General features: G+C 45.7%; 1 long non-coding RNA gene across 1 annotated transcript; it reads left to right on the top strand.

The window, feature by feature from the left end:
* Positions 1-2,394: 2,394 nt before the first annotated feature.
* Positions 2,395-3,082, top strand: LOC145858672 (uncharacterized). Its single transcript, XR_014379157.1, has 2 exons — positions 2,395-2,516; positions 2,707-3,082. It is a non-coding gene; the product is annotated as an uncharacterized LOC145858672 (long non-coding RNA).
* The last annotated feature ends 7,718 nt before the right edge of the window (positions 3,083-10,800 follow it).

Genomic DNA, 10,800 nt, shown 5'->3' with positions numbered 1-10,800 from the left:
TAAAAGTAACAACAAAGAAATTTAGAAGGTGTGTTAGGAAATGCCTTTGTCACACAAATTCTATTCAATTTAAGGTCTTTATTGGCATGGGAAACATATGTTAACATTGCCAAAGCAAGTGAAGTAGATAATAAACAAAGGTGAAATAAACAATTAAAAATGAACAGTAAACATTACACTCATAGAAGTTCCAAAAGAATAAAGACATTTCAAATGTCATATTGTGTCTATATACAGTGTTGTAAGGACGTGCAAATTATTTGAAATAACAACTGAGATAGCTACAATAAGTAATCTAACTCAACACTTAACTACTATAAACTCATTCAAAATTACAATAAATATAGGTTCATTATTCATAAGGCTTTTATTAAGCAGTGCTTATGCCACCTTTTATAAAGCACAGGTTTGTCTAATTTGACACAGTGGGTTATGTCATACAGTTCTGCCACATTTATGAACCCTTTATAAAGCATGACATATGGTTATAGATTTGTAACACATTTCTGTAGTGTTTATGAAGCCTTTATACTGACCATGTCATTGAACCATGCCATTGCACCCTGTCATTGGACCATGTCATTGGACCATGTCATTGGACCTGACCTCTAATGAACATAACCTCTAATGAACATAACCTCTCATGAACATAACCTCTCATGACTTAATAAATCAATGTTGAGTTTTGTAGATGAAACTGAATACAGATATGATGTGATATACACTGCTCAATGAAATAAAGGGAACACTTAAACAACACATCCTAGATCTGAATAAAATATATAATCTTATTAAATACTTTTTTCTTTACATAGTTGAATGTGGTGACAACAAAATCACAAAAATAATCAATGGAAATCCAATTTATCAACCCATGGAGGTCTGGATTTGGAGTCACAGTCAAAATTAAAGTGGAAAACCACACTACAGGCTGATCCAACTTTGATGTAATGTTCTTAAAACAAGTCAAAAAGAGGCTCAGTAGTGTGTGTGGCCTCCACGTGCCTGTATGACCTCCCTACAACGCCTGGGCATGCTCCTGATGAGGTGGCGGTTTGTCTCCTGAGGGATCTCCTCCCAGACCTGGACTAAAGCATTCGCCAACTCCTAGACAGTCTGTGGCGCAACGTGGCGTTGGTGGATGGAGCGAGACATGATGTTCCAGTGTGCTCAATTGGATTCAGGTCTGGGGAACAGGCAGGCCAGTCCATAGCATCAATGCCTTCCTCTTGCAGGAACTGCTGACACACTCCAGCCACATGAGGTCTTGCATTGTCTTGCATTAGGAGGAACCCAGGGCCAACCGCACCAGCATATGGTCTCACAAGGGGTCTGAGGATCTCATCTTGGTACCTAATGGCAGTCAGGCTACCTCTGGCGAGCACATGGACGGTTGTGCGGCCCCCCCAAAGAAATGCCACCCCACACCATGACTGACCCACCGCCAAACCGGCCATGCTGGAGGATGTTGCAGGCAGCAGAACATTCTCCACGGCGTCTCCAGACTCTGTCACGTCTGTCACGTGCTCAGTGTGAACCTGCTTTCATCTGTGAAGAGCACAGGGCGCCAGTGGCGAATTTGCCAATCTTGGTGTTCTCTGGCAAATGCCAAACGTCCTGCACGGTGTTGGGCTGTAAGCACAACCCCCACCTGTGGACGTCAGGCCCTCATACCACCCTCATGGAGTCTGTTTCTGACCGTTTGAGCAGACACATGCACATTTGTGGCCTGCTGGAGGTCATTTTGCAGGGTTCTGGCAGTGCTCCTCCTGCTCTTCCTTGCACAAAGGCGGAGGTAGCGGTCCTGCTGCTGGGTTGTTGCCCTCCTACGGCCTCCTCCACGTCTCCTGATGTACTGGCCTGTCTCCTGGTAGCGCCTCCATGTTCTGGACACTACGCTGACAGGCACAGCAAACCTTCTTGCCACAGCTCCCATTGATGTGCCATCCTGGATGAGCTGCACTACCTGAGCCACTTGTGTGGGTTGTAGACTCCGTCTCATGCTACCACTAGAGTGAAAGCACCGCCAGCATTCAAAAGTGACCAAAACATCAGCCAGGAAGCATAGGAACTGAGAAGTGGTCTGTGGTCACCACCTGCAGAACCACTCCTTTATTGGGGGTGTCTTGCTAATTGCCTATAGTTTCCACCTGTTGTCTATTCCATTTGCACAACAGCATGTGAAATATATTGTCAATCAGTGTTGCTTCCTAAGTGGACAGTTTGATTTCACAGAAGTGTGATTGACTTGGAGTTACATTGTGTTGTTTAAGTGTTCCCTTTATTTTTTTGAGCAGTGTACTTTTTCAAGTTGCTCAAAGTCTGTGCACTTTACATAGTAAGGGGGAAACTCACCACTTTAAAATGTCCTCCTTAACTCTGTCTACCTAAACAGGCACTTTACGTAGTCACTGTGATGTGAAGAACACCACTACCTACCTCGAGGTGAATAACTGCAGGTCTACTGTGACGGTGGAAATCTCAGCCTGCGGGGGATCCTGTGGAACGTCTTCTATGTGAGTACAAACTCTAAATAAGAACACACACACACACACACACACACGCCAAAAAAGCACACAGAGGTCTTGCAGAAATTTGTACTTGGGGAATTGGATTGAAGGGTGAGAAATCAATGGGAGTTGACCTATGGCAGAATAAATGTGGTACTGTTTCTAACAGGGATGTTTGTTGTGTCCTGTTTGCTAGGTACTCTGCAGAGAAAAACACCTTGATGCACTCCTGCTCCTGCTGTCAGGAGATGTCTACCAGTGAGAGGAAGGTGGAGATGCTCTGCCCTGACGGGAAGAAGATCATGCAGAACTACATTTACATTGATAAGTGCGGCTGCCATGACTCTGAGTGTGACAAGAAGAACCACGTAGATTAGGCCTTGAAGAATTAAGTCTTTTGAAATGTTCTTATTTACATTAACTGCATGGAATATTAAATACTTTTATCTAAAGGGGAAACCAATAGGGGCTGTCTAATTATCATATAGGCTACTTTCATGAACTGTATGTCCTTTCTCTCTACACTATCATAGACATTATGCAAACGTATTAAACTGATGAAGAAGCATGAAGTCATTATCTTTCTTGTTTTATTTCAGAATATTATGTGCATCAGTGTGACTAGGTAAAAAGTACACAGTATTTAATAATGAACACATTAATTACATAACTGTTACTATTAAAAGGGGCAATCTGCAATTCAAACAATAACAAACTGGCCAACCTGCCATTGTTTTGGCAAAAAGCTGAAGGATGGGGCTGGAGAAATGTAACCACTCTAAAATTCATAGACAGGGCCATGGATGCAAGGACTGACCGTCCATGATATCAAAATTGTAGTTTTAATCATGTTTTGAGGGTATACAGTTTTTGTTGACGGTTATGTTGTTTACAAACAATGGAATAAAACAATCTTATATTCTGGGTTGTGATGGGCTATGACAGTTGAACTCAGCTCATTAGTATGCTAAAATAAATTGATTGGGAAGTGGTTGATGCTAAAGTGTTAAGAGATGGGAGCTTGTTGGTGTTCTGTAAGGACATGGAGCAGGGAGGTGGGAGCTTGTTGGTGTTCTATAAGGACATGGTGCAAAGGGATGAAGCCAAGAAAATAGGGAGGTGTAAGGTGTTGAGAAGCGTGCCTGAACAAGCAGGGTAGTATAACGTGTTGTCGAGTTGTCTGGGTGTTCACAGTGTGGTGTATGGTGGGTGTGAGGCAATGAAGCAGACAGTGAAGGTGCATCAACTGAGAGTGGAGGCAGTGAGGGTGGTCCAGGACCAGGGAGAGACAGGAAAGGTTGAGAAGACAGTGAGAATGGTCCAGGACCAGGGAGATACAAGATCAAGGTAGAGAAATGTTGTGGAATTATTGTAATCAAAAGAAGAGACTTTTAGATTTCTTCAAAACAATCAAACTATTATTTATTACTGCAGTAATGGAGCTGGTCAGTAATCACCCTGGAGGTGATCACTGAGAACTCAACCAGCTGGTTTGAGCCACAGCATTTTATATCACCCCTGGAGGTGATCACTGAGAACTCAATGAGCGGATTTGAGCCACAACATTTTATAGCAAAGTCCATCCTCCTGGATGTTCATGACAAACAACAGATGTGTGGAATGGGTCACAAGGTTACTAATAATTCACAGCAAACAGTATCTGCTGTAAATACTTTCCTCATTGTGTAGAGACCAGGGTCTGGCCCCCCATCTCCATACTGGAGCCATCTCCCCCTGGTACCCCAGTACAGAAACATTAACTCATGCTATGGATGCTATCACCATGCTACTCATGCTATCACCCAAAGACATCGTAAATCTCCTGTCAGTGTTAAATCTCCCAGAGGCCCACTTTCAGTTCACGCAGACACAATAGAGTTGTGAGAACCCTCTATTCTGTTGAATAAAACAACCATTTGATGTAATTACAGAATTATAACATAATCTTGCAATGTTGCTCTCACAGAAGACAGTGAAAATGGTCCAGGACCAGGATCAAGGTACAGAAGACAGTGAGAATGGTCCAGGACTAGGAAGATACAAGATCAAGGTAGAGAAGACAGTGAGAATGGTCCAGGACCAGGATCAAGGTGGAGAGGACAGTGAGAATGGTCCAGGACCAGAGAGATACAGGATCAAAGGAGATTAAGGTAGGAGTATGGAGCAGTTTCAGTGCCAACAGAAATTGTATTTGAATTCCATAATTTAGCATTTCTTTATTATATATATTTATTATATATATTTTTTTATATATATTTTTTCATGTGTGTACCTATTTTTCTCCCCCATTTCCTGATATCCACTTAGTAGTTACAGTCTTGTCCCATCGCTGTAACTCCCGTACGGACTTGGGAGAGCCGAAGGTCGAGAGCCATGCATCCTGCAAAACACAACCCTACCAAGCTGCACTCTTTCTTGACACACTGCTCGTTTAACCTCTATGGGCTAGGTGGGACGCTAGCGTGCCACCCGTGGTGCACTCCATCAACAGCAGGTGCATTTCAAGAGCGGCAAATTTGAATCCAAATAAATGTCAAAATTCAAATTTTTCAAACATACAACTATTTTACACCCTTTGAAAGATAAACATCTCCTTAATCTAACCACGTTTTACGATTTCAAAAAGGTTTTACGGCGAAAGCATAAATTTAGAGTATGTTAGGACAGTACATTTACAAGAGTTGTGTGTAATGTTTTGTCGATTCAAAGACAGGGTCACCAAAACCATAAAACCAGCTAAAATGATGCACTAACCTTTTACAATCTCCATCAGATGACACTCCTAGGACATTATGTTAGACAATGCATGCATTTTTAGTTCTATCAAGTTCATATTTATATCCAAAAACAGCGTTTTACTATGGTTTTGCCTGCCAAATGAGTTCTGTTATACTCACAGACACCATTCAAACAGTTTTAGAAACTTTAGAGTGTTTTCTATCCATATATAATAAGTATATGCATATTCTAGTTACTGGGTAGGATTAGTAACCAGATTAAATCGGGTACATTTTTTTTATCCAGACGTGCAAATGCTGCCCCCTAGCCCTAACAGGTTAACCTGGAAGCCAGCTGCACCAGTGTGTTGGAGGAAACACCGTACAACTGTCGACTGAAGTCCCCGTGTTGGTTTAATTGTTACTAGATTAAATGAATCATGTAACAATTAACTCATTTGGAATTTGGGGCACCACAGGAGAAGTTGTTTAACGAGTTACCATGTCCCAAATTAAACTCAAGAATATATACATCGATAAGTCACTTATTAATCATTACCTCATATCAGCCTCATTCTGAACATCGCAGATTTCTTGAATCTGCACAAACCCGAGTCTTACTGATCATTCCGTACCACACAAATCGATTTGATTATTTATTTCCTAACAAACTAAATGGTAACACATGATATACATACACACACGGTATAGGTTATTGATTAGAAACTTAATACGATGACAACAGGTCCCTAGCGGACTAACTCAATATGACTCTTGTTACAAAAGATGGAGAGGTAAAGAGAGAGAGAGAAAGAGAAGCAACACTTGGATACATTTGGGAACTACGCTTACAGTAATCCTAATACCTTGCCCCGAACTGCCGCCGTTTTGGGTAAGATGTAATGCATGTATTTACGTGTTAAATGTCTTCGCTGGGTATCTCTGTTGGCCTAGGCCTTGGTGGGCTGGGTTCAGCTTGGTGAGAAGGGTTCGACAGAGGCTTTGTTCTTTGGATGGCCTTCTTGTTTGTTCTCGGGTGTAAGTCTCTGATTGTCCACAAGAGGTCACAATGTCCTTCTTCTTAGTTGTCTGTTTACTTGCAATCATTCTGGAAGAGTGGTCTCCTGAGGATGGCTAATCAGTCGTGTCGATGATCCCCAGAGTGGTGATGAGAGCAGTGTAGGACACAAAGATTAGACGAGAACAACCGGATGGTCCTGCTGAAATTCACCTTATTAGATACAGCTACTCAAACGTAACATTGACTGTCAGAGGATGCCATGTCTTCTTCAACCTCGTGTTGATTTTCAGGGTCGTGACTAATGCAGACCTTGCTGCAGCTGGTAGTCTTTCTAGTCTGATATGTTAATTCTTAACTTCTCTAGGGTAGGGGGCAGTATTTTGACGTACCAATGAAAGGCGTGCCCAAATTAAACTGCCTGCTACTCAGGCTCAGAAGGTAGGATATGCATATTATTGGTAGATTTTGATAGAAAACACTCTGAAGTTTCTAAAACTGTTTGAATGATTACATTTACATTTACATTTTAGTCATTTAGCAGACGCTCTTATCCAGAGCGACTTACAAATTGGTGCATTCACCTATAATATCCAGTGGAACAACCACTTTACAATAGTGCATCTAAATCTTTTAAGGGGGGGTTAGAAGGATTACTTTATCCTATCCCAGGTATTCCTTGAAGAGGTGGGGTTTCAGGTGTCTCCGGAAGGTGGTGATTGACTCCGCTGTCCTGGCGTCGTGAGGGAGCTTGTTCCACCATTGGGGTGCCAGAGCAGCGAACAGTTTTGACTGGGCTGAGCGGGAACTGTGCTTCCTCAGAGGTAGGGAGGCGAGCAGGCCAGAGGTGGATGAACGGAGTGCCCTTGTTTGGGTGTAGGGCCTGATCAGAGCCTGAAGGTACGGAGGTGCCGTTCCCCTCACAGCTCCGTAGGCAAGCACCATGGTCTTGTAGCGGATGCGAGCTTCGACTGGAAGCCAGTGGAGAGAGCGGAGGAGCGGGGTGACGTGAGAGAACTTGGGAAGGTTGAACACCAGACGGGCTGCGGCGTTCTGGATGAGTTGTAGGGGTTTAATGGCACAGGCAGGGAGCCCAGCCAACAGCGAGTTGCAGTAATCCAGACGGGAGATGACAAGTGCCTGGATTAGGACCTGCGCCGCTTCCTGTGTGAGGCAGGGTCGTACTCTGCGAATGTTGTAGAGCATGAACCTACAGGATCGGGTCACCGCCTTGATGTTGGTGGAGAACGACAGGGTGTTGTCCAGGGTCACGCCAAGGCTCTTAGCACTCTGGGAGGAGGACACAAGGGAGTTGTCAACCGTGATGGCGAGATCATGGAACGGGCAGTCCTTCCCCGGGAGGAAGAGCAGCTCCGTCTTGCCGAGGTTCAGCTTGAGGTGGTGATCCGTCATCCACACTGATATGTCTGCCAGACATGCAGAGATGCGATTCGCCACCTGGTTGTCAGAAGGGGGAAAGGAGAAGATTAATTGTGTGTCGTCTGCATAGCAATGATATGAGAGACCATGTGAGGATATGACAGAGCCAAGTGACTTGGTGTATAGCGAGAATAGGAGTGGGCCAAGAACAGAGCCCTGGGGGACACCAGTGGTGAGAGCACGTGGTGCGGAGACAGATTCTCGCCACGCCACCTGGTAGGAGCGACCTGTCAGGTAGGACGCAATCCAAGCGTGCGCGGTGCCGGAGATGCCCAGCTCGGAGAGGGTGGAGAGGAGGATCTGATGGTTCACGGTATCAAAGGCAGCAGATAGGTCTAGAAGGATGAGAGCAGAGGAGAGAGAGTTAGCTTTAGCAGTGCGGAGAGCCTCCGTGACACAGAGAAGAGCAGTCTCAGTTGAATGCCCAGTCTTGAAACCTGACTGATTAGGATCAAGAAGGTCATTCTGAGAGAGATAGCAAGAGAGCTGGCCAAGCACGGCGCGTTCAAGAGTTTTGGAGAGAAAGGAAAGAAGGGATACTGGCCTGTAGTTGTTGACATCGGAGGGATCGAGTGTAGGTTTTTTCAGAAGGGGTGCAACTCTCGCTCTCTTGAAGACGGAAGGGACGTAGCCAGCGGTCAAGGATGCGTTGATGAGCGAGGTGAGGTAGGGGAGAAGGTCTCCGGAAATGGTCTGGAGAAGAGAGGAGGGGATAGGGTCAAGTGGGCAGGTTGTTGGGCGGCCGGCCGTCACAAGACGCGAGAGTTCATCTGGAGAGAGAGGGGAGAAAGAGGTCAAAGCACAGGGTAGGGCAGTGTGAGCAGGACCAGCAGTGTCGTTTGACTTAGCAAACGAGGATCGGATGTCGTCAACCTTCTTTTCAAAATGGTTGACGAAGTCATCCGCAGAGAGGGAGGAGGGGGGGGGGGAGGGGGAGGAGGATTAAGGAGGGAGGAGAAGGTAGCAAAGAGCTTCCTAGGGTTAGAGGCAGATGCTTGGAGTTTAGAGTGGTAGAAAGTGGCTTTAGCAGCAGAGACAGAAGAGGAAAATGTAGAGAGGAGGGAGTGAAAGGATGCCAGGTCCGCAGGGAGGCGAGTTTTCCTCCATTTCCGCTCGGCTGCCCGGAGCCCTGTTCTGTGAGCTCGCAGTGAGTCGTCGAGCCACGGAGCAGGAGGGGAGGACCGAGCCGGCCTGGAGGATAGGGGACAGAGGAAATCAAAGGATGCAGAGAGGGAGGAGAGGAGGGTTGAGGAGGCAGAATCGGGAGATAGGTTGGAGAAGGTTTGAGCAGAGGGAAGAGATGATAGGATGGAAGAGGAGAGAGTAGCGGGAGAGAGAGAGCGAAGGTTGGGACGGCGCAATACCATCCGAGTAGGGGGAGAGTGAGAAGTGTTGGATGAGAGCGAGAGGGAAAAGGATACAAGGTAGTGGTCGGAGACTTGGAGGGGAGTTGCAATGAGATTAGTGGAAGAACAGCATCTAGTAAAGATGAGGTCAAGCGTATTGCCTGCCTTGTGAGTAGGGGGGGAAGGTGAGAGGGTGAGGTCGAAAGAGGAGAGGAGTGGAAAGAAGGAGGCAGAGAGGAATGAGTCGAAGGTAGACGTGGGGAGGTTAAAGTCACCCAGAACTGTGAGAGGTGAGCCATCCTCAGGAAAGGAACTTATCAAGGCGTCAAGCTCATTGATGAACTCTCCAAGGGAACCTGGAGGGCGATAAATGATAAGGATGTTAAGCTTGAAAGGGCTGGTAACTGTGACATCATGGAATTCAAATGAGGAGATAGACAGATGGGTCAGGGGAGAAAGAGAGAATGTCCACTTGGGAGAGATGAGGATTCCAGTGCCACCACCCCGCTGGCTCGATGCTCTAGGGGTATGCGAGAACACGTAGTCAGACGAGGAGAGAGCAGTAGGAGTAGCAGTGTTATCTGTGGTGATCCATGTTTCCGTCAGCGCCAGGAAGTCTAGGGACTGGAGGGTAGCATAGGCTGAGATGAACTCAGCCTTGTTGGCCGCAGACCGGCAGTTCCAGAGGCTGCCGGAGACCTGGAACTCCACGTGGGTCGTGCGCGCTGGGACCACCAGGTTAGAGCGGCAGCGGCCACGCGGTGTGGAGCGTTTGTATGGCCTGTGCAGAGGAGAGAGAACAGGGATAGGCGGACACATAGTAGACAAGCTACAGAAGAGGCTACGCTAATGCAAATGAGATTGGAGTGACAAGTGGACTACACGTCTCGAATGTTCAGGAAGTTAAGCTTACGTTGCAAAAATGTTATTGACTAAAATGATACAGTACTGCTGGCTGGTGGAGTAGGCTAGCTAGCAGTGGCTGCGTTGTTGACTTTGAACGTGTAGCTGGCTAGGTAACCTCGGTAGTTTCAGTACTACACCTTGTCATGATACAAAGCAACTTTGTAGCTAGCTAGCTAACATAACACTAATCAAGACGTTCCTTGTAGTGTATTTAGTTTCAACAATGCTGCTCGTCGGTAATAGTTGGCTAGGTTAGGAAAAATGGCGTCGCGGGGGACGGAAATAGCTGGCTAGCTAACCTCGATGGCTGGCTAGCTAACAATTATCAATTAACAATTATCAAGCTATGACAAAGACAACTAGGTAGCTCGCTAGGTAACACTGCACTAGTCAAATCGTTCCGTTGTGAAGTATTAGTAACTACAGCGCTGCTAGTCGGTAACGGATGGCTATCTGGCAGTGGGTTAATGATGACTAGGTGTGTTGAGTAAGTCTGGCGCCGCGTCGCGGCTGGCTAGCACACCTCGATAATACTCAAACTCAAGCTACACAATTATCTTAGATACAGAGACAGCACAGACAACTATGTAGCTATGTAATGATGTCGGTGAGTATAACAGAACTCATATGGCAGGCAAAAACCTGAGAAAAATCCAACCAGGAAGTGTGGAAATCTGAGATTAATAGTTTTTCAAGTGATTCCCTATCCAGTATACAGTGACTTAGGGTTCATTTTAGACTTCCTAAGGCTTCCACGAGATGTCAACAGTCTTTAGAACGTTGTTTCATGCTTCTACTGTGAATATGGAGCGGAGAAGAGGGCCTGGAAGTTGATGAGTGAGAAAATGACATGAGCTCAGAGG

This window comes from Salmo salar, chromosome 10 (genome assembly GCF_965601325.2).
Source record: "Salmo salar chromosome 10, fSalSal1, whole genome shotgun sequence".
NCBI lineage: Eukaryota > Metazoa > Chordata > Actinopteri > Salmoniformes > Salmonidae > Salmo > Salmo salar.
Note: the sequence above shows the minus strand (reverse complement) of the source record. Positions and strands in the feature narration are given on the sequence as shown.